General features: G+C 56.4%; 1 protein-coding gene across 11 annotated transcripts in view; it reads left to right on the plus strand.

Moving 5' to 3' along the window:
- The window catches only part of LOC105493668 (nuclear receptor corepressor 2), a 240,074-nt gene that overhangs the window by 15,416 nt on the left and 197,655 nt on the right, over nucleotides 1–27,003 (plus strand). For 10 of the 11 annotated variants that reach the window (XM_011761567.3, XM_071070825.1, XM_071070834.1 and 7 more), the window contains exon 2: nucleotides 16,085–16,131. The exons of the other annotated variant lie outside the window; for it this stretch is intronic. The gene's annotated coding sequence lies outside the window, so the exon portion shown is untranslated. The remainder of the gene's footprint in view (nucleotides 1–16,084; nucleotides 16,132–27,003) is intronic. 11 annotated transcript variants of the gene reach the window in all.

Here is a 27,003-nt window from a genome sequence, read left to right on the forward strand (position 1 = left end):
GTGCTTTCTTTTTTCTTTTCTTTTCTTTCATGGTTTTGTTTTGTTTTTTTTTTAGACAGGGTCTTGCAATCTGTTGCCCAAGTTGGAGTCCAGTGGTGCAATCGCAGCTCACTGGAGTCTTGACCTGCCAGGCTCAAGCAATCCTCCCATCTCAGCCTCCTGGGTAGCCGGGACTACAGGCATATGTCAACACGCTCGGCTAGGCTAATTGTTTTGATTTTTAGTAAAGATGAGGTGTCGTTATGTTTCCCGGGCTGGTCTTGAACTCCTGAGCTCAGGAGATCCTCCTGCCTTGGCCTCCCAGAGTGCTGTGGTTACAGGTGTGAACCACTGCACCCAGCCCCTTTTTTCTTTTTCTTTTTTTTAATCCCTTAAATCCAGTTGGGGTACCTGGTCCCAATGGTTGTCCAGAAAAAAAATGTGTCCCCAGCATGTCCCATGACAAACCACAGTTGATTTCTCCTGGCTGGGTCTCCCACGTGGGCTCTTGGAGCTCGGCCTTTCCCAAGGGGCAGGTGTTCCGGATTCTCAGAACAGCAGGGCACATGCTGCTGCCTTCCAGCTTATTAAAAAGAGGAAGACAACGGCCTGCGCCTCCTGCCCCCAGGCCTCTGGGCCTGCATGCAGAAACCTGAAGCCTGCAATTAAGTGAAACTGGATCCTTAGTGGGGAGAGGTTCTCCTGGGCTGCTGGAAGAGACTCCAGGTTCCAGGCCCTGAGGAGGACTGCCGGCTTGTCACGGACTGTGTGGGGTCTTGGGGGCAAAGAGGCGGCCAGGGAAGAGAGGAGAGAGGGAGACCAGGCCAGTCGAGCCTTAGCCCAGGACGCCAAACTCGGGGCTGTAAGCTAAGGTGGCTTTTTGTTAAAAGAGAAAAAATGACAGGTGACTTTCACATCACGGGAGTCGCCTTCCTGAAGGCCACCGCCTCTCACTGGGGCCTGGGCTTTTCCAGGATCCTCTGTGTATCGCTGCCTGGCCTGGGAACCTGCCTTGTCTGTGGACACATGGATCTGCGCGTGCTGCTCTCCTCTCTGCTACTGGGGGAGCTGTATGACTGCTAGTTTTGTAGGTCAAAAGTAGTCGAGTATTGACAGCTTTGTATATAATTTGGTGCAGTAGTTTTCTCGGCTAGACGAGCGGCAGACCTGTGTGGTTCTAGATACTGTGTTCTCACGCAGCTTATCACATGACTCTGCCTCAGTTTCCTAATATGTGAAATGAGGACCTAAGTAGTCCTCACCTTCTAGGATTGTTTTGAGAATTAGAAGGGTAATAGACACAGCATCCAGAACTGTGGCATTAGCTATCATTATTTTTATCTGTATGATTACAGGTTTTCACCATGTGCTGGTGCAGTTGGATCCAGTTGGCTAATTTTAACTTCTTATAGTATTTTGTCATGGGGATGTGACATGTGCTTGGTGTGTTTCCTGGGGAAAGCTACTTGGGTTGATCAGGTGCTTGCTGTGGGAAGGGGCTGCCGGAGACTTTCTAGCGAGCACCTCTGGGTGCCTGGGTGCTGTGGTGAGTGGATTTGCCAGCTCCGGGCTTCTCCTGGTGATGCCAGGGGTGCTTCATGGGGGCTTTGCTGGGTCAGTCCTCTCTCCATTGAGGTGTGGGTCCCTCCCTGCCAGGTCCTAGTGGAGCCACCCAGGGCCAGTCTGGGCATGTGGTTTGGCAGCTGCTTTACATAAAAGACTGTTTTTGGTTTTTAGAAGCAGAACAAATATGTTCTCTATAAGCTGGAAAATTAAGGAACGAAAAGCTTGCACATAAAAAAATACAACCACGTTCCTACCCCCCAGAGACAGACTGCCAGCCTCCTGGCCAGTGTAGATTCTGATGAAAAGGAACAGAGCTGTCCTCGCCCTGTTCACTGTCCTCCCCCTGTTCACTGTCCTCCCCCTGTTCACTGTCCTTGCCCTGTTCACTGTCCTCCCCCTGTTCACTGTCCTCCCCCTGTTCACTGTCCTCCCCCTGTTCACTGTCCTCGCCCTGTTCACTGTCCTCCCCCTGTTCACTGTCCTCCCCCTGTTCACTGTCCTCCCCCTGTTGAGCGTCCTCCCCCGTTCACCATCCTCCCCCTGCCAGTGGCTGTAGGGGGAAGGGGCTATGAAATATACAGATTCCGGAGCCCCCACTCTAGACCCAGTAGGTTAGACTCCTGAAGGATGGGGCAGGTATTTGGCAGCTGGGGTGGGGCTGTGAGTCAGTGGGACCTGGGTTCAGGTCCCGCCTCTGCCTTCCTTCCATTAGGTGGGGCAGGAAGCCTTACCTCTCTGAGCTCTGTGACCTCGTCTTCTTGACTGTGTCCTGCATGGGGGCCCTGCACACAGTAGGTGCCCAACTGACCCTCTCATGCATTTGGTAAGGACGGCAGGGTTCTCAGGCTGGGCACTGTTCGAGTTTTGGGGGGCTGGGTCATTCTCTGTTGCAGGGAATGCTCTGGCTGCTGCAGAATGCTTAGCAACACCCTGCCTCCACCCATCAGACCCCAGTGGCACCTCAGCCCCCTTTGCTACAGCCAGAAATGCCTCCAGACTTTGCCTACTGTCCCTCTGGGGGTCACAGTCACTCCCGCCAGACCCCTGCGATACAGGATCTTAGAGAGGGACCTTGGGAGGGGAGAAAGGTCCCGTGAAGGTGTTTTCCTTGGAGCCCGCGCCCAGCGTGTAGATTTTGTTCACTCACTACTTCCCGTAAGTACCTAGTGTGTACTTCCCCTAGGCAGGCGTGACTCTGCCCGTCCACCCCTGCCTTCCCAGTGGGATGGGGTGGTGACTTAAGGCCCCGTTCCTGCCGCCCTCTCTCCCTCTGTGAAATGGGATAAGGTTATCTTGATGGGTTGCTGGTGATCCGGCGAGGAGCTCTGTCACCTTCGGGTGGGCTGTTTTCTTTCTGGGCCTTGGTTTCCCCAGCTGGAGAAGGGCGTTCATAATAGCATTTACCTTCTGGGTTGCAGTGGGGAGTCAGGAGTCACTGCGACTGTGATGGTGAGCCCATGATGTGTGCCCACTTCTGTCCTGGGGCTCCCTCAGCCTCCTGTGCCCTGGCGCTGGGGCAGAAGCCCTTGGCGCCTTCTCTGTGCCTGGCCTCGCGGGTGGGGTCTCTACTCCAGGGGGCTCAGTTGCCTTCCTCCCCAGGCCCCCAAGGAGCCAGCGCAGCAGAGATCACTAAGGGGATTAAGTGGGTTTATTTGATCCCGAACATGAACCTGAGCAGGCAGCTTATCTCCTCAAAAGCCAGGCGGGCAGTGGGTCACCCAGCCAAGCGGGGAGTGTGGGATTTTCTCCTCCAGCCACGGCCCTGCCCCTCCCACCGCCAGCCCCTCAGCTGCATGCTACCCGTCTCAGTGCCTGCACATGCCGCGTGAATTCATCTGATCCTCTCAGTGATCTCGTGATCCAGCAGCTGTCGTCATTGCCAGGCAAGCACGAAGGCTCAGAGAGGTTAGCTCGCTGGCTCAGCGCCACACCGCATCCCAACCACCCCGACAATATTTACCCCATAGACTTGGAAAATCCCCTCTACTCCTGGGCACTGAAATTCTTCCTTAATACAGACTCGGCTCAGAATTAACAACAGCAAAAATCTGTGCGGTGCCCCAACCGTCGGGTAAGGGGAAACGAGAGGGAGGAGTGGCTGGCTCCCACTCAGAATGAGTAAGCGTGGATTCGTGAGAAAGCAGATCAGAGCCCTGCGGTGCTGGAGGGAGAGGAGAGTGACATTTAAGAAACAGCTAGTATTTGGACTGGTTCTGGCGGGTTTTTGTGAATGGCCAGGTCTTTGAAAATTGTGTAGGGAGGGTGACTTTTATGGAGTGGGACTGTCCCAAAGGCCATGAGCCAGTCATGGGGCAGCCAGAAACATCCCTGGGGTAGGGACCCTGCCATGGAGACCCCCCCCCGGCCCGCCCTAACAGCACAGATAAAAATAACAGGAACAGTAAAGATAATACGCTGTTATAGTGAGAGGGAACAATAATAATAAACAGTAACTATGTTTGGGAGGGTAACAGCATTGCCATTGAGACCCTCTGTTTTCATATCAATAATAATGACAAAAAGAAAAGAATGGCAGACCAGGCACCATGATGGACCCCCCACCCTGTCACCGTCTGGCTTGGATGACTAGGTCCCCAGTCCACTCTGGTCCCGCTTGTCTGGTCTCTGAGTTGCAGCCAGAGGGATCCCATCAGAAGGACCATGAGACTCTTAAGCCTCTGGCCTGATGCTCTCCATTCTCTTCCCACTGCTCTGAGAATAAATTCAGAGGCCGCCTGGGAGTTCCTCAGCCCTCACCGACTGCATCTGCCTCTGGGCCTTCGTGTTTGTTGTTCCACCCACCTGGAATGCTGTTCCCTGCATATCGATACAGCTGGCTCCTTGCTGCCATTCAGGTCTCAGCTCAGTGCACGTTTAGGAGGCCTGATGTGATGTGGAGGGGAGTTAGAGCGGAGGAGAGTTCCCACAGGAGGGGACCTGCCTGGCCACCCCAGGCCGCTCTCTCCCGCTGGCTGGCTCCTTCACCAGATTCCAAATCATCATAGTTCTTATGGTTATTTTATAACCTTACAAATTTTAGAATTAAATCTCATTCTGTATGTGCATTTATATATATGTTGTTATATATGAATACGTATTCTTTATAACACACGTTTCTCATATAAAAATATATGATTGGTCTCTCCACACAATGGAATATTATTCAGCCATGAAAAGGAATGAAGTACGGATGTGTGCTACACTGTGGGTGAACCTTGAAACCATGATGCTGAGTGAAAGAAGCCAGACACACAGGCCACATAGTGTACGATTCCACCTTCATGAAATGCCCAGAACAGGCAAACCCACAGAGACGGAAAGCAGATTGGTGGTTGCCAGAGGCTGGAAGGAGGGGACCTGGGGAGAACCTACTCCATGTTGATGGGGTCTCCTTTTAGGGTGATAAAAATGTTTTGTAATTAGATAGAGGTGATGGTTGCATAGCACTGGGAATGTCCTAAATGTCAGAGCTGCCTACTTTATGGTGGTTAATTTTATGTTATGTGAATTTCATCTCCATTTGAAAAATGTGGGAACTGAAAAAGATGGACTAGTCTCCCCTTAATCTTGGGGAATATATTCTAAGATCCCCAGTGGATGCCTGAAGCTGCAGACAGTATGGAACCCTATATACACTCCATCTTTTCCTACATGTATAGACCTGTGACAAGGTTTTCTTTACAAATTAGGCACAGTGAGAGATTAACAACCATAACTAATAATAAAATAGGAAAGGCCAGGTGTGGTGGCTCATGCCTGTAACCCCAGCACTTTGGGAGGCCAAAGTGGGTGGATCGCTTGAGGCCAGGAGTTTGAGACCAGCCTGGCCAACATGGTGAAACGCTGACTATACTAAAAATAAAAAAATTAACTGGGCATGGTGGCGGATGCCTGTAATCCCAGATACTCAGGAGGCTGAGGCAGGAGAATCACTTGAACCCAGGAGGTGGAGACGGAGGCTGCAGTGAGCCAAGATTGCACCACTGCATTCCAGCCTATACAATAGAGCAAGAAAAAAAAAAAAAAAACACAAACAAACAAACAAACAAAACCCAAAAATGGATGAGTTGTTTACTTGTGGAATTTTCCGTTTAATGTTTTCAGACCACCATACTGAAACTTCGGAAAGCTCCCGCGACTAAGCAGGGACTGCTGTACATATTTATTAAGCCCTTACTGTATGCTGGGCATTCACTGTTACTGTTGGCAGGCATTTGCTCACTGAGCCTCTGAGTCAGCTGAGTTTCTATTTTACAGGTGAGGAAACAGGCTCAGAAGGGTTAAGTCACATGCTCAGGGTCACAGAGCTAGAAAGCAGCACAGCTGGGGTTTGAACCTGGGTCTCAGACCCTATCCTGAGATCACAAGACCTGCGCTCTGTGGCCTTGCTGCAGGCTGAGCCCTGCCAGGGAGCAGAAACAGCCTATGCCTGGGATGGGTCTCTCCTGCCTCTCTGTGTTGTCCCTACGCATACCCCTAAACTGCTGCCCTTGGTAGTGTGTGGCTTTGCATGTGTCCCGGGTGACACGGAGACTCTGGGGTGGGGCCAGTTCACAGCTCTGCCTGTGTGCATGGAACTTGGCTCATCTGCCGGGTCCAGAGAGGGTCCCCAGGCCGAAAGGCTGTTCCACGCCACTCATCCCCCACCCCCACCCTGGCCACAGAAGCAGGAACTTCCCAGCACGGGGCAGCGCAGGGAATGAGCGTGGCTCACTCTGTGGCGCGTGTGGGGCCACTGGGCTGTTTCAGTTTCTGCTGCGTTTCTTGCTCTGACTCAGGGCCCCGACCCCAGCTGGGCCACTTGGGCTTCTGAGCGCCTGCTGAGCTGAGCTGAGCTCACTGGGATGTGAGAAAGATCCTGGGCTGAGCTCCCCTTGCCTGGCGTCCTTGGGCCTTGGTTTTCCCATCTGTGTGGTGGGGGCTTCAAGGGGCCCCGTGTGTCGGTGGGTTGGTGTGGAGGGATTGGGTGTGGACACCAGGGGCCGAAAGCTGGTGGGGACTCATGGGGAAACCTGTGCCTCGGACCCCTCCAGACCAGAGGCTCCTGCAGAGCCCCACCCATGGAGGATCTGGGTGGGGGGCTGCCTTGTCTCTGGGGGCTTCTGTTGTCACTGACCTCTGGCCCCCGCCTCGTGGTCACCAAAGCCTATGTTTCCCCTGGGCCTGCTGCGGAGGTGGGAGGCAGGGAAGGTGGGCTCATTCATCCAGTCCTCTCATCATGGCCTCCAGGGGGCTCTGCTTTTGGGTGTTCGAGGTGCTGGGGGCATTGGTTGGTGTCTCAGTAGGGTTGCAGGCTGGCAAGGGGCCCTGGGGAGGTGGCCTGGTGAATCCCGATGGTGAGCTTCAACTGAGCACTGCTGGGTGCCAGGCTGTAAGTTTCTCTTCAGAGTAGTCCCTGGCATCATCCCCGTTTTACAGATGGGCACACTGAGGTTCCGAGAAGCAAGGCACCTTCCTCAGGCTTTAAAAAATGACAGCACTAGGGCTGGAGTGGGAGCCAGCCTGATTTTAGCCTAATGTCATCGCCTCCTTTCACCACCAAGGAAACTGCCTCTGAGAAGTGAAGCAGCACACACAGGGGTCGTGGTCTCCTGCCAGGATACGATGGCTCAGGGATTTGATCTGGGTCTCAGGCCCATTTGAGGCCCCCCGGGGACTGTATGTCAGCCCCACTCGTGCCTGGCTGTCCCCTCCTGTGTGTGGGCACCGGCTGAATGATGGAAGCAGGTCCCTCTTGGGAGCGGGTCATGGGTGCTGGGGCTACGTCCTTGACCTACCCTGGGTCGGGGCTGGTGTGGAGGCAGAGGAGGATGTCCCTGGGGGTGGGGGCAGAGCCTGCTTGTGAGGTGGAAGGTGGGGCGACTGAATCAGTGTGGGCCACCCTCCCACCCTGAATGTCCCCAGGCCCTCGTAACAAATCTCTTTCACCATCTCTTGACCTAGCAATTAATTGCTCCTGGCGGATGGTGCCCCCGCCCTCCAGGGAGCCTCTAACGGCCAGACCTTGCTCCTGGGTGGGGAGCCTGGGGCAGAGGCTGGGGAGGGTCCACAGTGGTTTTTCTATTCGGCTGCAGATTCGGGGGCCCCCAGGTCGGGCAGCCTCTCTGGGAGAAGCCAGCAACTGACATTCTGGGGCACTTGCTCTGCCTGTCTGTGGGGCTAAACCTGAGTTAATTTACAACATACTGTGAGGCAGGTGTTGTGATGTTCCTCTTTTACAGACAGGGTCACTGTGGGGCCGAAGCTTCCGTCTCATCCAGCAGTCCCCGGTGCACCCTTGCCATAGAGGCCCTTCTCATCTCCCCCCTGCTGGGGCTCCTCGGGCGGGGGGTGCCGGGCAGAGGCGGCGTCGTTGGTGCTGGCTGACGCTGAGTGTGGACCCCCGTCCTGGGAACTCTCTGGGAGGGCTTTCTTGCCTCACTGCCTCCATCTGCACAGGGGCAGGATGTGGGGCGGTTGTAATACTTAAACGAGCTAATCATCGTAAGGGGCTGAGCATTGTGAGGAGGCAGTGAAACCCTGAGCTTCAGGCCCCTCGGGGCTGTCGGTGCCCATGAGGGTGATGGGACTGGACAGACAGGTGGATGGACAGATGGCCTCCCTGTGCTGCCGCGTGGGGCCTCCGTGGCCTCTGGGCCTGGGGGTGGCCTCCGGGCCTGGGCTGCGCTCCCTGCCATGTCGTGGCCCGTGCTTGGCCGTGAGCCAGGCTGCTGCCACCCCGACAGAGCCCGCGTCCCCCTTCCCTCCCGAAAGCAGTCGATACCCTGGCTGCTTCCTGGCCTCTAATTGCTCCTGCTGGCTGCTGTCTCCGATGGTGGCCCCACACCCCGCAGCGGGGAGATGGGCGGCGAGGTTTCTGGGAAGCCTAGGCCCTGCTAAATCCAGGGCGCTGTCGGGGTGGAGAATGGAGTGGCCCAGAGCAGAGGGTCAGACGCTCGGGGTCCTACCTGCCGGCCCCTCGCTGGCTGTTTGAGGTGGAGCAGGTGACCCCGTGTGTGTCTGTCTCCCCACCCCGAAATGGGGTCCGGGCAGTGGAGATGCACGTGGCCTGGCAGGAAGTGAGGGCTGTTCTTGTTATTGTGATGATCGCCGTCATGATTTTTGCAGTGGCTCCTCCCCAGTCGCTGTGCTTGGTGTCACTGCAGCCTCCCCTGTTGGGAGCAGACAGGTGGCCCTGGGACTGGGATGTGTTCCCGGGCAGGGCACAGGATTTCTCCTCAGTCCCCCTCTGGACGGGGCTTCGGCCCATCCCCACCCCCCTGCTGGTCCCACTGCAGGCCCTGATCACTCACATCCATGCTGCCGGCCCCCTTGGCCTTGGTCTGGCGGCCCTTGCCCTGGCTGGTGGAGGAGGGATGGGAGGGAGAGAGGCTGTGACCCTCATCTTCGCCCACTCCCCCGCCCTTGGCTGTTGCAGTCCAGAGGGGACTGAGACCTTGGTGAACTCTGGGTGGCTGCCTCCGCAGCTTCCAGGAGAACTGGCTTGGGGCGGGCTGCCTCGGCTGTCACTGGAGAAGGAAAACAAAATATCCCCGCGGGTTCTCAATGGAAGGACTGCAGAGCCTGCCTCCCTCCCGCTCTGGCTGTCTGGGCTGCTGGCTACCACAGGAACGGAGACCAGGTGACACCACTGCAGGGGACAGGGGAGGCTCCTTGTTCACCCCGTGTGGGAAGATGTACCTGGTGGACCCTGGCCAGCCCTGGGAGGGTGGTGAGCCGCCTCCACGTCTCAGGGCACCGGGGTTGTGCTGTGCCGGAAGTTCCCAAACTCCACCCTGCAGGGAAGGCTTCTGGGGGTCATGCCTGCCCCTTGAGGGCCAGGGTCTGATCTGTGGGTCTGCGGGGTCCAGTTTAGAGCTTCTGCAGAGCATGCCCTGAGGCTGGCTCATGCTGGCCTGGCAGGTTCCTAGGGCCTGGGGCGGGCACTGAGCATCTTGGCCTCGGTGCCCAGTACAGAGGTGGCCTGGAGTAGAGCCTGGCCGCTGTCGCCCACCTCGCCCGTCTCTGTGGGCACTGTGGGTGTTCGGTCAACACGCGTTCTTCTCCCTTCTGGAAGATGCCCCTCCTGTGGCCGTGCTGAGGGTGTGGCTGTTATGGCCGGTGTAGCCACTGCTCAGGGGAGGCTGGGCTGAAAGGGAGGATTTGTACGGAGCCCTGGGCTTGAGTAATCATGGGTCCTGGAGGCACAGGAGCCCCGAGGCAATGGCCCACCCTGTTCCTGTGGCTGCCGCAGGTCTGGTGGGAAAGGTGCCAGAGTCCAGACACCAAGCTGGAGCCCCACAGTTCTGATCCTCCATGCAGGAAGAGGTTGAGGCTGGGTCTGGAGAGGGCAAGAGGTTGATGCCTCCATGGAGCCCTCAGGGATTGACCCAAAGGTGTCCTCGCTGGCCCTGCCCCACACTGTTCCTACTCAGTTATGTGTTCCATTGGAGCACGTGGCTCCCCTCCTGTGGCCAGGAACACAGCACCCATCCCCCTCCAGCTCTCCACCCCCTCCCCCTTTAGCTCACCACTCCCCCTCCCCCTCTAGCTCTCCACTCCCCATCCCCCTCTAACTCTCCACTCCCCATCCCCCTTCAGCTCTCCACCACCTCCCCCTCCAGCTCCCCACTCCCCATCCCCCTCCAGCTCCACTCTCCTTCCTCCTCCAGCTCCATCCCCACTCCCCTCCATCTCCACTCCCCACCCGCTCCATCTCCACTCCCCATCCCCTTCAATCTCCACTCCCCATACCCCCCCATCACCACTCCCCATCCCTCTCTATCTTTACTCCCCATCCCACTCCAGCTCTCTGCTCCCCACCCCACTCCATCTCCTCCCCCATCCCCCTCCATCTCCTCCCCCATCCCCCTCCATCTCCACTGCCCATCCCCCTCCATCTCCAGTCCCCATCCCCCTCCATCTCCAGTCCCCATCCCCCTCTAGCTCTCCACCCCCTCCCCCTTCAGCTTTCCACTCCCCATCCCCCTCCATCTCCACTCTCCATCCCTCTCCATCTCCACTCCCCATACCCCTCCAGCTCCACTCCCCATACCCCTCCAGCTCTCCATCCCTAGCCCCTTCCATCTCCTCTCCCCATCTCCCCTCCCCATCTCCCCTCCCCATCTCCCTCCATCTCCACCTCCATCCCCCTCCAGCTCCACTCCGCATTCCCCTCCAGCTCCACTCCCCATCCCCCTCCAGCTCTCCACCCCATCCCTCTCCATCTCCACTCCCCATCCCCTTTCATCTCCACCCCCATCCCCCTCCATCTCCACTCTCCATCTTCCTCTAGCTCTTCACCCCAGATCCCCCTCCAGCTCTCTACTCCCCATCCCCCTCCATCTCTTCACTCCCTGTCCCCCTATGTCTCCTCCCCCATCCCCCTTCATCTCCACTCCCCATCCCCATCCATCTCCATTCCCCATCCCCCTCCATCTCCACTCCCCACCCTCTCCATCTCCACTCCTCATCCCCTTCCATCTCCACTCCCCATCCCCTTCCATCTCCACTCCCTATCCCCCTCCAGCTCCACTCCCCATCCCCCTCCAGCTCTTCACTTCCCATCCCCCTCCATATCCACCCCATCCCCTTCCATCTCCACCCCCATCCCCTCCATCTCCACTCCCCATCCTCCTCCAGCTCTACTCCCCATCCCTCTCCAGCTCTCCACCTCCATCCCCCTCCAGCTCTACTCCCCATCCCTCTCCAGCTCTCCTCCTCCATCCCCCTCCAGCTCTACTCCCCAGCCCTCTCCAGCTCTCCACTCCCCAGCCCTCTGGCTGTCCCAGCTTCTCTAATCCTCTGAGCTGGTTCCTGCCCCTGGGCCTTTGCACAAGCTGTGCCTTCTGCCTGGAGTGCTCTTTTTTCCCTCCTTATGGACAGCCAAGCTGTTCTGTGCTTGGCTCCAGTGTCTCCTCCTGCAGGAGGCCCCCTCTGCCCCCCCTGCCCTCCCTCCCACCACTGCAGGGTTGCCATGGTTTATGTCCGTCACTCCAGGGGCCACTCTTTACAATCATCTTGCTCATTTATGGATGTACTGGAGGGCGTTCGGGTGTGGGTATGTGTGACCTCGGGCCCTAAGGCCCTCATCTTTTGTGTTTACAGTCACGCCCCTGTACCTGGCAGGTAACAGGGGGTCTGTCCCTTCTGTTTGTTGAGCGACTGAAGGTTGATGGTGTCCTGGTCGAGGCATGTTGAAGCTGCTTCTGGGTTTGCATGTCGGCTGGCTCCGTCTCTTGCAGCTGTGTGGCCTTCAGTGGTGGCTTCCCATCTCTGAGTGTGGCGAATGGATGAGTCAGGTTGGCCTCTGTGGCTGGGGTGAGCCAGGCAGGCTTCCTGGAGGAGGAAAAGATGGTGCTTGCGATGATTCCAGCAGGGTAGAGAGCAAGGTGAGGGTGTGTTTGGTGGAGTTGAGGGCAAAAGCCAATGCCAGGAGGTGGGCCTTATAGGGCTTGTTTGGGAGCTGACAAGGGGGGCGGTGGCAGGTGGGGGCAAGTCTCAGCCTGTGGGCCATGAGTGGTCACAGTGGGCTTGGCAGAGGAGAGCCTTGGAACTGGTCCTTGCTCCTCCCCATGCATCTGCTTTGCTGGGAGACGAGCCTGGCCAGCCCCAGGGGTGCGAGGATGGAGGCCTGGCCCTTCCTACAGCTGCGGGTGGACTGAGCCTTCTGCTTCAGAGGAAGGTGGGTGCCCAGGTTCCCCCAGCCTGGGAAGGTGAGGGTGAGTGAGGGGGAGCATGGGAGCTTGCTGGGGGCCAGTGAGCGTATAGGAGGTGGAGGGGACGCCGCGTGGGGAGGGCCCGCAGAGCTGGCCAGTGGACCTGGGCCTGAGCTGGAATGTGTGTGGGTGGCCCCGAGACGGTGAGCGTGAACCAGGTGTGAACGTGTGAATGTGAGTGCAGCAGAGTGAGCAAGTTCAACTGTGGCCTTGAAGTGAGTGGCGGCTGTGAGCACAGGGAAGCGTGAGACAGTGAGTGAGACCCACCGCTGCGGGGCTGAGCTGGGAGACGCCTGGCCTGGGAAGCCCTGACAGGTGCGGCAGCCAGGGAGGCACGGGGCCTGGTCCACACTGCGGCCCACACTGCGCACGCCCTGGCCGCTCGCGGGCAGCCTGGGCCACGCTGCCAGCCCTGTGCCCTGGTGCCCTGGTGCCCTGGCTCCCCATGGCTCAAGCACTTGGCCCTGGATTTGGATCCCCGCTCACTCCCTTCCTTGCCGTGTAGCCTTGGGTGAGTCCTCCCTCAGAGCAGCAGTTTCCTGGCCAGGAGCACGGGATGACCGCGTCCCTGAAAGGGTCCTGTGCAGGAAGTGGATGTTGTCACCCTCTCCTTCCCTCCCCCACCAGCTCTGCCCAGGGTCGGAGGGGAGGAGCGGGCCTCTGATTCTCACCATCCCTTGCCTGCCTTTCGGACTCTAATGTGGAATGCTCTCCCTGCCGGCCCCTCTCCCACCTCGCTGCGTCCAGCCTGGGCTGCCCACCACATCACTCGCCCGGACTGGCACAGTGACCTCTCCCTTGGCTGTGGCTTCCGCCCTCACCCGCGCTCCACAGCCGGATGCATCTCCACTTTGGAGTGGGACCTTGCCCCTCTGCAGCCTTCATAACTCTCCTAAGGTGCTCTGCTTTGGAGAGAAAACCCGTCTGCAGAACCCTGCGTGACCCGCCCCTGCTGCCTCCAGCCCTCCCCTCTCTTCCTCTCCCACGGGCTCTGCTCCAGCCTGGGCCCTGGGTTCCTTCCCACCTCAGCCCAGCGCTCGCTGCCCCTTGGCCCCTCAGTCATCTCTCTGGATTCTGGCCAGTGTGACAGGTTGCCTCTCCTGGGAAGTCCCTGCTGAGTTTTCTAAATTGGGAACCTCTCTTTGGACCTATGTGTCACTCCATCACTGCTGGGAAATTCCCTGTTTCCCCTCGACAATGTGACCCTGGGGCCAGCTGCCACTGGCCTTGACCCCATGCCACCGGGACACCCTGGGACTCTGTCTCTTGGGGATTGCAGGCTGAGCTGGCTGGGGTTGGGAGCAGGTTAGGAGAAGCTGGGGTCTGATCTCCCAGCTGTCCCTCCCAGGTGGAGGTTGAGAGCTTCTTGGTGCCCGGGGAGAGCGCCTGCCAGGCCTGGCTCTGTCCTAGCCCATGACGGGACGTGCTGCAGGTGTCTGGCCACCGAGGCTTCCGGGAGCTGGGGAGGGCGGCTGTGAAGATGTGCCCGGGCCCTCCCTGTTTCCAGCCTTCCCGCAGGGCCTGTCTCTGGAGCTGACGCAGATGGCAGGACCGAGTGCCAAGCCTGGGGGCATCGTAGTGAAAAAAGCGCTTAAAAAAGAAAAAAGGGCAGGAAAGAAGCCGCTGGCTTGTCCCCCTGTGAGCTGCCCGCAGCTGCCCTTTCAAAGGCTCCCTCCTTGGGGCATTTTGGGAGGCCAGGCCTGAGGGCCTGCCAGGCGCTGGAGAGGGCTGGCCTCTAGGAGCTTGGCTGCCAGCCCCTGGTGGGGGTAGGAGCCATGTCCAGCAAGAGCTGAGCACTCGAAGTGGCACACACTGGCGCTGAGGGCACTTCACGCTCACAGCATTCCTGTGGGGTCAGCGTTGTTTAAATCATCATTTCCATTTTAGAGACGGGCAATCTGAGGCTCAGAGGGGTGAAGTTGCTCATTCCAAGTTGCACAGCTAGGAACTAGGAGGGGGTAGAGGCCAGATTGGCACCTGGGGAGCCTGGCTTCAGAGCTTGAGCACTACACACAACTGCCCCCGGCCTTGTGGGAGTGGGCAGCCCTGGCCCCGCCAGTCCCCATCCCTCAGCTTCGGCACGGGGTGGAGAACGGGTTTCCCAGAGGCCCACTTGAGACTGACCCTGTCCAGTGCTCTGCCCGCTGTACTATTTTTTACTTGTTCTTTTCATGCAGAAGTTAACACGATAAAGAATGCATAAACCCCTCGGTGCAAATTAGCGAACAATTATAAAGGGATCACCTTGTAGCCACGGGCTGCTTTCTCCCCAGAGGTGATTGGCGTCCTAACTTTTGTGGGAATGACATTCTTTTTGTTGTATTTGATGACCTCTGCAGGCCTCTGTACAAATGTGAAAGTTGTTTTGTCTTCCCCAGAATCCTATCATGGAACCACAGAGTCTGCAGCCTTAAATCTGGCTTCTTGGACACAGCCTGAGTCTCAGATTCCTCCCCTTGGTTCTGTGTATCTGCACTTTGTTCTTCTTGATTGCAGAGTCATGTGGTGTGGATGCACCACTGTTTGTTTATCCATTCACCTGTCGATGGACCGTTGGGTTGTTTTCAGTTGTTCTGCGATTGTGCATAAAGCTTCAGTGAACATTTGTGCGTGAGTCTGTGTGGCTGTTTTCATGTCTGTCTGATAAAGACCTAGGAGTTGAATTACTGGGTCATACGGCAAGCATGTGTTTAACTATAAGAAACGGCCAAACTGTTTTTGCAAAGTAGTTGCTCCATTTTGCATCCCGTCGGCAACGGGTGAGGGTTCCAGGCGCTTCTTCTTCTCACCAGCACTTGATGTTGTCTGTTTCATGTTTGCCATCCGCATGGGTGAGCAGTGGTCTTTCGTGGTGTTAACTGCCCTCTCTTAAGGACTGATGACATTGGGCATCTTTTCGTGTCTCATTGGCCATGTGTATATACTCTTTGGTGAAAGTGTCTGTGTTGTCTTTTGCCTGTCTGCTGCTGGGTTGACTGGCTCATATTGATTTGTGGGTGTCCCCTCTGTATTCTGGATACTAGCTGTCATTTCACTGTTTTTGACTTTGTATGGTAACTCAGAAATTCTTAAATGAGGCTGGGCACAGTGGCTCACACCTGTAATCCCAGCATTTTGGGAGGCCAAGGCAGGAGGATTGCTTGAGCCCAGGAGTTTGAAACCAGCCTGGGCAACATGGTGAGACCCTGTCTCTACAAAAAAATACAAAAATTAGCTGGGCATGGTGGCAAGCACCTGTAGTCCCAGCTACTTAGGAGCCGTAGGTGGGAGGATCGCCTTAGGTTGAGGCTGCAGGGAGCCATGATTGCACCACTGCACCCCAGCCTGAGTGACAGAGCAAGACTGTATCCAAAACAAAAACAAAAACACTCCAAAATACCAACCAAACACAAAAATAAATTCTTGTATGAGAATAGTAGACACCCCGTCCCCCGACACCATCCTTCAGGTGTCGGTCGACCCATCTGCCTGTTTGTGGGGTCCTCTGGGTAGGTAATGGGGCAGTTTCCCAGTAGCCTGGCCATGGGGCCCTGGACCCCTTGGTGGTCTTGCCAGGGTGTGGACTGCCTTTAAATCCACAATCTGGGATCAAATCACAGCTTTGTCACTTCCCGGCTCTGAGAACTTGGGCATGAGATTTGATTGTCTGAGCCTTAGCCTCCCTCTGTCAAATAGGTAGCAGTACCTGCCTCACAGGGTTGTCATGGAGAAATACTTGGCCCAGTGCTTACGACGCATGGGCCCCGACGGCAGACATGGTCTTTTTTCCCTGCACATTGATGTCGTCACGCCAAACCCCATACATGCGATGTCAGGTAACGAAACCCATGTTTTCTCCACAGGTCTCCCTGCGTCTTTGAGGACACAGCCTTGCTGGAGGCAGTTTCTGGTAGGTTCATGTCTGTCTCCACTTGGTGTCCCCAGGAGGTTCATCCTGCCTGGACCTTCTCGTGGGAAGGGGGTCTGGAATTACCCGGAGCCAGGTTCGGCCTGGAGTGTGTGGTGGGGGCCTCGGGGGGCGTGTGGGGTCTGGCATGTCAGAGCTGTCCAGTGCAGCGAGCAACTAGGGCAGTTTGTGGGGTCCCCCGGGGACAGGCTGTTTCCTGGCTGAGTTGGTGCAGTGATTTTTTGATGGCGCCTGAGAGATGGGAGGGTCTCTGACAGTGTCAGTGTCAGGAGGGTGGGTTTCCCTGGGCTCCGGGGTTCTCGGTCATATTGCTTTTGTGCTTTGGTGGTGGGCCTGCAGGTTTGGCCAGGGTGGCGCCTGTGGATGGGCCCAGGTGTTTGGGTGTTGGGTGCCGGAGGAAGCCCTCAGGCTGAACCACCACTGTGGTCCCTGCGCCCAGCACCCAGCAGGCAAAGAGGTGGCCTGGGTCCCAGTCTTGTCACTGCTACTTCTGTGCTGGGCACCGGGGCCAGGTTGCTTCATCTCTCTGTATCTCTGTCTCTCCATCTGTAGACTGGAGAGCAATAACAGTTTCCCCTTGTAGGGTTGCTGTGATGATTAACGCTCATAGAGAGCAGTGCCTGGCCCGAGAAGGTGCCTCACGAGTCATAATCACAGGTCGTGCTTTTCACATGTCACACCGTTTCGTGACCCTCCCAGCAACACTCCAGAATGGGTGCTTAGCCTCATTTTACAAGTGAGGAAACTGAGGCACAGCTTGGTCACCTGTCCCAGATCTTTCAGCTGGAAGCAAAGAGCCAGAAGCAAAGAACCCCTTCTCACCCTTCCCAGGGAATCCAGCAGGTTTTTCCTGGAGTGCTCATTTCCCAGCCAGGCAGACGGTCGCCAAGGGCATTGCCGGGCTCGTGCACGTGGAGGCTCGGGCACACGGCGGGCACACAGCGTGTTCTGGCTCATCACAGGCTGCTGTCGGGAGATTTCATTCTTGTTCCAAATACAGTCATGTGCTGCATAACGATGTTTTGGTCAATGGTGGACCGCATATATGACAGTGGTCCCATAAGATTATAATGCCACTTTTTTTTTTTTTTTTTGAGACAGAGTTATTGCTCTGTTGCCCAGGCTGGAGTGCAATGGCATGATCTTGGCTCACTGCAACCTCTGCCTCCCAGGTTCAAGCTATTCTCCTGCCTCAGCCTCCTTAATAGCTGGGATTACAGGTGTGTGCCACCATACCTGGCTAATTTTTGTATTTTTAGTAGAGACGGGGTTTTGCCATGTTGGCCAGGCTGGTCTCGAACTCCTGACCTCAAGTGATCCTCCTGCCTCGGCCTCCCAAAGTGCTTGGATAACAGGTGTAAGCCACCATGCCCGGACAATACCACATTTTTACTGTTTCTTTTCTATTCCTTTGAATTATTCCTTTCTATTACTGTTCCTTTGGATACACAGTGTACCACTGGGTTTCAGCTGCCTGTGGGAGTCAGTCCAGCCGCACACCGTACAGGTAGCCTGGGAACCACAGGCTACACCAGCGTTGTCCAATCTTTTGGCTTCCCTGAGCCACATTGGAAGAACAATTGTCTTGGGCTACTCAGAAAATACACTAGCACTAATGATAGCTGATGAGCTAAAAAAAAAAAAAAAAAATCACAGAAAGGTCTCATAATGTTTTCAGAAAGTTTACAAATGTGTGTCAGGCCACATTCAAAGGCGGCCTGGGCTGGGGTTGGATGAGCTTGGATGACACCACAGCCTGGGTGTGCAGCCCGGAGACAGACCATGACCGAAAGTCAGTAAGTCCGACGCTTAGCGGGTCTAGCACCGGGCTGAGGAACAAGCCGTGAAGGGGTCTGGGGAGCGTGTGGGTGGGCTGGGGGTTGCAGTTTCAAAGTGGGGGTCAGGGTGGGCCTCCCTGGGAAGCTGGCCCTTGAGCAAAGACCTCTAGGAGGGGAGGAAGGGAGCACGTAGGTATCTGGGGGAAGGGTGTCTCAGGCCGAGGGAACAGCCCTGCCAAGGCACCGAAGCGGCTTAGAATGGGCCTCTCGGGTTGTGGGATTCTGAGTTACCTGGGGGGAGTTTACCTGGGGGAGGCCTCTTTCCTTTATCCTGAGCCTTTGGGGACCTCCCACTGGGCAGGAGGGGAGATCAGCCCTGAAGGTCATCTGCTTCCTGGGGCTGGGCCTTGGGCCCTAAGCCCTGGGCCTCACAACCAGGTTCATCTTGGAGGGAGTGGGGAAACAGGAGTGGGATTTGGAGGCAAGGGGGAAGGAGGAGTGGGATTTGGAGGGAGGGGGGAAGGAAGAGTGGGATTTGGAGGTGGGGGGAAGGAGGAGTGGGGTTTGGAGGTGGGGGAAGGAGGAGTGGAGTTTGGAGGTAGGGGAAGGAGTGGTGGGATTTGGAGGGAAGGGGGAAGCAGGAGTGGGATTTGGAGGTGAGGGAAGGAGGAGTGGGATTTGGAGGTGGGGGAAGGAGGAGTGGGATTTGGAGGTGGGGGGAAGGAGGAGTGGGGTTTGGAGGTGGGGGAAGGAGGAGTGGAGTTTGGAGGTGGGGGAAGGAGGAGTGGGGTTTGGAGGTGGGGGAAGGAGGAGTGGGGTTTGGAGGTAGGGGAAGGAGTGGTGGGATTTGGAGGGAAGGGGGAAGGAGGAGTGGGATTTGGAGGTGGGGGGAAGGAGGAGTGGGATTTGGAGGTGGGGGGAAGGAGGAGTGGGATTTGGAGGTGGGGGAAAGAGTGGTGGGATTTGGAGGGATGGGGGAAGGAGGAGTGGGATTTGGAGGGAAGGGGGAAGGAGGAGTGGGGTTTGGAGGTGGGGGAAGGAGGAGTGGAGTTTGGAGGTGGGGGAAGGAGGAGTGGAGTTTGGAGGTGGGGGAAGGAGGAGTGGAGTTTAGAGGTGGGGGAAGGAGGAGTGGAGTTTGGAGGTAGGGGAAGGAGTAGTGGGATTTGGAGGGAAGGGGGAAGGAGGAGTGGGATTTGGAAGGAAGGGGGAAGGAGGAGTGGGATTTGGAGGGAAGGGGGAAGGAGGAGTGGGATGGTGGCTGTCCCCCACAAGGTGATGAGCTCAGCAGGGCTTTCTGCCTAGGCTCAGGGGGCTTTGAAGTTGGAAGGAAAGTGGCCTGGCCTGGGCTGTTTTTCCTGGCCTCCTCCTCCTCTGCCTCTCTGTCCCCCATCCATCGGCGTCTCCGTCTCCGGCCTAATGGGGAGCCTTCCTCCTGTGGCTGAGTTATCTGCTTGTCATGCCAGTGGCCCACCCGAGGACGATAAAAGGGCTTTTTGTCTGCAAGCACTTAGCTTCCTCCGCCGGGGCGATCCATCACATCTGAGGGAGGCTGGGAAGGCAGACAGACGGTGGAGTGGGGCCTCCTTCTCCCCTGCTGAGGGAACCTGATGCTCCCAGGAGCCCCCTTGCAGGACCCAAGTGGCTCCTCAGCCTGAAGGCAAGGCCTGTCTGGGGGCCAGCAGGGGTGAGTGGGAGCGGGGCCATGGGGGCACATTGAGGCAGGCAGATGCTCTGTGATCCCCTCGAAGAGGACAGACGCTGCCCGGATGCCCTGCGCCGCCACACCCACTTGGCAGCTCTGTGGGGTGCCTCTGGGACCCTCCACGCTGGGGGTGGGGGGGTGCAGCCTTTTCTGCGGAAGAACCCTGATGGTAGAAGGGGGGATGGGAGAGATAAGAGGGGACGGACGTCGGGGCCAACACTGGCTATGCATGCACGTATGTCAGCCCCCGGTTAAACACTTTATGGAATTACCTCCTTAAATCTCAGAGCGACCCTGGAGGTGGGCAGCCTCCTTATCCCCATCCTCCAGATGAGGAAACTGAGGCACAGGGAGGCAATGTGGTGTCCCTAGGGTGCAGTAGCAGAGGGAGGGCTTGGCCCCAGGCTCCCAGCAGCACTCTTCCCTGCGGACCTAGGACCTTAGAAGGGGGCTGCGGGAGCCCCTGGCCCCGAAAGTGGGTTCCCCATGACTCAAAGCTCTGTGAGTGATTCTTCAGCTGGGAGTGGGGTGGGGAGGTGGGCGTCTGGGATCGTCTATACATTGGGGTGAGGGGTCAGGTGTGGGTGGGGGCTGGGGTCTCTGGGTACTCTGGGCGGGTGATCAGGGACACCAAAGGTGTGTGTGGGGAGGTTCTAGGGCCCTGGCCCAGTGGGATCTTGCCTCTTGGGGGCTCTGAGAGGACCAGCCTTATCCCCAGTTGGACGGGGCCCTGGGCCCTTCTTGGGTGGGGAGGAGAGCAGTGGAGGTCCCCCCGCCCTTCCCTGTCTGCCATCCTCCTCCCTCTCCTTCTCAGCCTGGATGCTCAGCCCTGGGCAGGGGCTCCCTGCAATTCCTTCCTCCCCTCCCCCTTCCTTCCTGCTCCCTACCCCTCCTTCTCCTACTCCCTCCTTCTCCCCACAGGCCACCCTCAAATGACAGCAATTAATGGTGCCTGTGATGGCGGGCTGAGAGGAGGAGGCTGACAGTTGAGCGTGTGTGCCTGCGGCCGCCCGCTAATCGGGCCCGGGGGATGCCCCTCCTGCTGTTGGCTCCAGGCGCCTGCCCCGCCATCACTCAGAGGGGAGCAGGAGTCCTGGACAGGCCCGCGGGAGCTGGTGCAGAGCCCCCATCCCTGCAGCCCCCTCCCTGTCCTTCTATTATTATTATCATTTTCTTTTATAAATGGGTGGGCTCTGGCTGGACTCTTGTTCAGCATGAGTTGGTGGATGCCTCCCAGACACCCTTCTCCTGAAATGACCTCGCATGTGCCCATGTTGTCCTCAGGGCCAGCCGTCCCCACAAGGCCCCATCCTTTTGTCCCTGCTTCCCTGGGAGGGGCGGGTTGAGTGGAGCCCAGGAACCGTGTCCTGGGTGGACAGCAGGCATCAGTTAAATGCCCCGGCCTGAGTCCTCAGGGCCTGGGGGCAGCTATCTGAGCCCAGAGCCTTGAGCCTTGTCTGGTGGGGTGGGGAAGTGTGTTGTGTTTGTCATAGTTACAAGAATCCTGGCCAGCTCTGTCCACACTGGGCCTGGTGCTTGACAATTTGTCACTTGGCAGCAGCAATAATGAAGCCCCTGGTGTATACTGGGGCCTGCACTTGGTACGTTCACTTTGGTTCATTTTACTTGCAGTTTTCTGAGGAGTGTGGTATTCTCACCTTGCTTTTGTAGAGGGGGAAACTGAGGGGCAGAGAGGCAAAGTGATTTGCCCTAAGGGCCGCAGTGCCCTAAATGACGTAGCTAGCATAGGACAAAGCTGGGGTTCAACCCGGACCCAAACTGTCCAATGCTCATACATCAGGGGCCTTTGGGAAACTTGAGGGCCAGTTTAGGAACCAGCAGACTGATTTAGAAGGGAGGAAATAGTCCCCGGGCACTGGGAATGGAGTGAGTAGTGTTAGTATGTGCATCTCTTTCCCTGTTACACTTAGGATCATCTTCATTGAGATGTAATTAACCTATAATGATGCACCCATTTTAAGGGTTCAATGCATGAGTTTTGGCAAATGTAAACATTTGTATCACCTCCACAATCAAAATAAAGTGTTTCTGTCCCCCCAAATCCCCGCCAGTCCCTTGACACTAAATCTCGAGCGCCCCCTCCCTGCCCCTGACTAGAGGTACCCACCGATCTGCTGTTATAGAAGCTTTTAACTCTTCTAGAATTTTTAAATAAAATTATCACCAGGTATGTACTTCTTTGTGTCTCGCTTCTTTCACTCTGCATAACCCATGTTGCTCATGTATCAATTCATTCTCTCTCATGGCTAAGTAATATTCCATTGTGTGGATATATTACAGTTTATCCATTAATCAGTTGATGGACATCGAAGTTTCCAGTTTTTGGCTATTGGGAATAAAGCTGCTCTGAACACTGTTGTGTAAGTCTTTGTGTGAACATGTTTTCTTTTCTCTTGTGCGAATATCTAAGTGTTGGGTTGCTAGGTCACGTGGTAAATGTGTTATTTTAGTTTACAAGAAACCACCAGCTGTTTTCTAAAGTGGCTGTCCCATTTTGCATGCCCACCTGCAGTGGATGAGAGTTCCAGTTGCTCCACATCCTTGCCAGCACTTGCTACTGTCAATCTTTTAATGTTAGCCGTTCCAGGAGACCCTAATGCACTTTTGATTACGTTTTTCAGCTTTTGCTGCCTTTTGGGCAAAGCTGTGGTTCTGTGTTTTGATTTTATGTGTTCGGCCAGCTGGTGGGATCTCCTGGATGGTGGGAGATAATCACATGTCTGCCAGTGCTAGCTTTGTCTTTTCCTTTCTAGTCTTTATGCTGCTGACTGACTGCTTCTCTTCCAATTGCAGTGGTTGAGACCACAGTGCAGCGCTGGATAGCACCAGTTGGGGTTTTTGGGGTTAGTTAGCTGTGAGTGTTGTTCTTTTTTTGTTTTGTTTTGTTTTTTGTCTTTTTTTTTTGAGGCAGAGTCTTGCTGTGTCGCCCAGGCTGGAGTGCAGTGGTGCCATCTCAGCTCACTGCAACCTCTGTCTCCTGGGTTCAAGCGATTCTCCTGCTTCAGCCTCCCAAGTAGCTGGGATTACAGGCATGCACCACCATGTCTGGCTACTTTTTGTATTTTTTTTTTTTAGTAGAGATGGGGTTTTGCCATGTTGGCCAGGCTGTTCTTGAACTCCTGACCTCAGGTCATCCCCTTGCCTTGGCCTCCCAAAGTGCTAGGATTAGTGAGTGTTGTTCTCTTTTTTTTGAGTTGGAGTTTCGCTCTTGTTGCCCAGGCTGGAGTGCAATGGCGCGATCCTGGCTCAGCGCAACCTCTGCCTCCCAGGTTCAAGTGATTCTTCTGCCTCAGCCTCCTGAGTAGCTGGAATTATAGGCATGTGCCATCACGCCCAGCTAATTTTGTATTTTTAGTAGAGACGGGGTTTCTCTGTGTTGGCCAGGCTGGTCTCAAACTCCTGACCTCAGGTAATCGGCCTCCCAAAGTGCTGGGATTACAGGCATGAGCCACCATGCCTGGCGGTGTTGTTCTTAACACTCATCTTACAGATGAGGAAACTGAGGCTCTGACAGGTCAGGTGACTTCCATTCCGACAAGAAATGACACTCATGACTCCGAGTCGCATGCCCTTCCCCTCCTTCAGGCTGGGAGTCGCCAGCTCCATTTGTTGCAGTGATGTGTTTGCCAGTCCAGAGGGTCATGCCAAGAATTGGTGGCTGGTTGGGGCCAGGACCACCCGTCTTTTTCCTGGAGTTTCCTCTGCTGGCGAGATGAGGGTGTGGCGGCGACGCTGTGCCTTCCGGGTCACGCACTGTGCTTGGGCACTGGGCGCTGTGAGTGTCAGGCGTTGGCTCTGCCCAGGGTCTTCCTTGCTCAATCCTGTTGTCTTGGGCAAAACCACACCTGCCTTCCGGGGAGCTATTTTGGGGCAAGGGAGGAGCATGACACATGGAAGCCCAGGAATGGGCTGGGATGAAAGAGGGGGCCTCCTTCTCCTTTTTCCTTGCCTGAGGGGTGTCAGCTAAGATGACTTTTCGGGGAAGGAGGCCCGTAAATTAAATAAGCAATCCCGTAAATAAATAAGTAATGAAGTTAGCGGGGTGCCTAATTACATCAGATTCATCATTGTGGATGGATGCCTGCCCGATCATTGTACTTGTTTTTAATCTTCGGCTCTGACATGTGTCTCATAGTCATCCCCACCCCAGCTGGAGGGAGGAAGTGGAGGGGGGGCGGTCTCCGGAGGGAGGAGGTGGAGAGGTGTGCTGTTGGGGGCTCCCAGAGAGCCTTGGTGGTGGTGGTGGTGGTACGGGGGGGGGGGGCGGTCTCTGGAGGGAGGAGGTGGAGAGGTGTGCTGTTGGGGGCTCCCAGAGAGCCTTGGTGGTGGTGGTGGTGGTACGGGGGGGGGGCGGTCTCTGGAGGGAGGAGGTGGAGAGGCGTGCTGTAGGGGCTCCCAGAGAGCCTTGGTGGTGGTGGTGGTGGTGGTATGGGGGCGGGGCGGGGGGCGGTCTCCAGAGGGAGGAGGTGGGGAGGCGTGCTGTAGGGGCTCCCAGAGAGCCTTGGTGGTGGTGGTGGTGGTGGTGGTACGGGGGTCTGGGGGGGCGGTCCCTAGAGGGTTATTTCCCCAGTCTGCCTGTTTATGGCAGTCATGGAAGGGATGACGAGGTCTTTTCGGCAGTGAAACCTCAGGAGGCCTCGGGCCATCCTGATTCAGCAAATCCCTCAACAGGCCACGCTGAAGGGTAGATGACCAACACGGTGCCCCGCACAGATGCGGCCACAGCACACACAGCACCCCCTAGAGGGCGAGGCGGGGAGGATGCGGGCCAGGGCAGACAAGCTGAGTGCAAAGTCCCAGGGATCCAGGTGGACCTGTCTTTACGCTGCCGTTGGGTTTATAAACCTACTGGAGCTTCGAAGTGGGAGCACCTGATGGCAGTGACAGCAACAGTCCTAACAGGGTTTGTGATCGTCATTGTGTCACACTTTACATGTTATAATTTATTTAATTGACTGGGCGCGGTGGCTCACGTCTGTAATCCCAGCACTTTGGAAGGCTGAGGCAGGAGGATCATCTGAGGTCAGGAGTTCGAGACCAGCCTAGCCAACATGGTGAAACCCCGTCTCTAATAAAAACAGAAGAATTAGCCGGGCGTGGTGGCGGGCGCCTGTAATCCCAACTACTGGGGAGAATTGTTTGAACCCAGGAGGCAGAGACTGCAGTGAGGTGAGACCGTGCCACTGCACTCTAGCCTGGGCAACGGAGCAAGACTCCACCTCAAAAAAAAAAAAAAAAAGGGCCGGGCGCGGTGGCTCGGGCCTGTAATCCTAGCACTTTGGGAGGCCGAGGCGGGCGGATCACAAGGTCAGGAGATAGAGACCATCCTGACTAACACAGTGAAACCCTGTCTCTACTAAAAAAAAAATACAAAAAATTAGCCGGGTGTGGTGGTGGGCGCCTGTAGTCCCAGCTACTCAGGAGGCTGAGGCAGGAGAATGGCATGAAACCAGGAGGTGGAGCTTGCAGTGAGCCGAGATTGTGCCACTGCACTCCAGCCTGGGCGACAGAGCGAGACTGCGTCTCAAAAAAAAAAAAAAAAAAAAAAAAATAAATAATTATTTCATCACCTAAAAGCTCTTGTAAAGTAGGGGTTATCATCATTGCCTCTTTACATATGAGGAAACTGAGGCACAGAGAGGTTCTGCGTCTTGCCCGAGGTCACACAGCCAGTGAACTTTGCACTCAGGTCGTCTGCCCCAGCTGGCGTCCTTCCCGCCTCGCTATCCAGGGCACGCTGTGTGCGCTGTGGCCACGTCTGTGCACGGCGCCGTGTTTGCCATCTACCCTTCAGCGTGGCCTGTTGAGGGATTTGCTGAATCAGGATGGCCCGAGGCCTCCTGAGGTTCCACTGCTGAAAAGATCTCGTCATCTCTTCCATGACTGCCATAAACAGATGCCATTCTGAACCGTAAAATAAAATCGTGTTTCACTAATGACAAAGCAAGCCCATTTGCTGAAATTAAAATAGCTTCTTTCCAGATCTTCTCTTTCTCTTTCAGGGGCCCTGATTGGCTGGCTCTTGGGAGACTCTCTGTCCTGCCTGTGATAATGGTCCTTAGACCCATAGTACAGATGGAGAAACTGAGGCTCGGGGAGGTGGAGGGGCATGAGTGAGACTACACAGCTGGGAGGTGGTGGAGCTAGTGTTCTAGCTGTCTCTTACTGCCTGGTTTGGGGAACGGGGGCCACCTCGTGTCCCTGATGTGGAGGGGGCTGCCTGTCCTGTCCGAGAAGTGCAGGGAGCTGTGTGCACCCCAGGCTGGCTTTGCTGGGGTCCTTGCCGTGGCTGACTGGTTAGCGTCCTGTCTGTCCGGTGGGGAGAAGAGACCAGCTCTGCCCCACCCTCATGGTTGCTCCTCAGGACCTGAGCATGTGCCGGGCGTGGACAGAGGATGGGGGTGGCTGGGGGCAGTCTTGTCCTCGTCCGCTGTCCACGCAGCCCCAGGGTGCCCAGCCAGAGCCCACACCTGTTCCCTCCGTGGTGCCTCTCCGTATCTCCAGACTCCAGGTCCTGTATGAGGCAGTGGGGCCTGAACCCTTGGGATGTCTGGGCCGCCCCCGGGGGCCCAGGGAGGGAATACCCTTTGCTTTCCATGGTGTACTTGTGCAGCCAGACAGGGCCTGCGTTTCTGGGCCGTGGCTTGGATGGGAGTGGGAGTTCGCACATTCCCCTGGTGCTGACTTCAGGGTTGTGGGGTGCTTCATACGGGACCTGACACAGAGCAAATACCATATTTACTATAAAAGCTAACATTTCCTGATCCTTTTCTTGCCTTAGTGCTGTGTGTGAGTTGCCAGTATTATTATTATTAACATTAACTACAATTTCTAACATGCACCCCATACATACACGCATGTACTCTTTGCAGCAGCCTTAGAAGGTAGGTGCTATTATGATCAGCCCTGTTTTCTAGGTAAGGGGGCTGAGGGCAAAGAGAGGTTAAGGGACTTGCCGAAGGTCGCCCAGCTGGCAGAGCTAGGATGTGAACCCAGAACGCCTGACCCCAAGGCAGCTGCTTTTCATTGTGTGGATAGTGCAGTTGCCACCTGCAACCCTCCCTCTGCCCTGTGGGTACGCCAGTCACTGCCAAGCCAGACTGGATCTCTTGGCAGGGCCACGCCAGCTGTGGGACAGCCTCCCTGTGCCACGTAGGGCCCTCAGGCACGAGCAGCTGCTCTGGGCAGTGTGGGATGGTCAGGACGTGGGACATCTGCTTCCTGCCTCCCTGCAGCCAGATCGGTGTCCCCACGGCCTCCTCTGGGTCGGGGGGATGGCAAACACAGCAAACAAGATGCAGGGCTTTGCCTTGTGGATCACACAGGCTGATGGGGAGATGGGCAGTGCCGAAA

This window comes from Macaca nemestrina, chromosome 10, assembly GCF_043159975.1.
Source record: "Macaca nemestrina isolate mMacNem1 chromosome 10, mMacNem.hap1, whole genome shotgun sequence".
Lineage (NCBI taxonomy): Eukaryota > Metazoa > Chordata > Mammalia > Primates > Cercopithecidae > Macaca > Macaca nemestrina.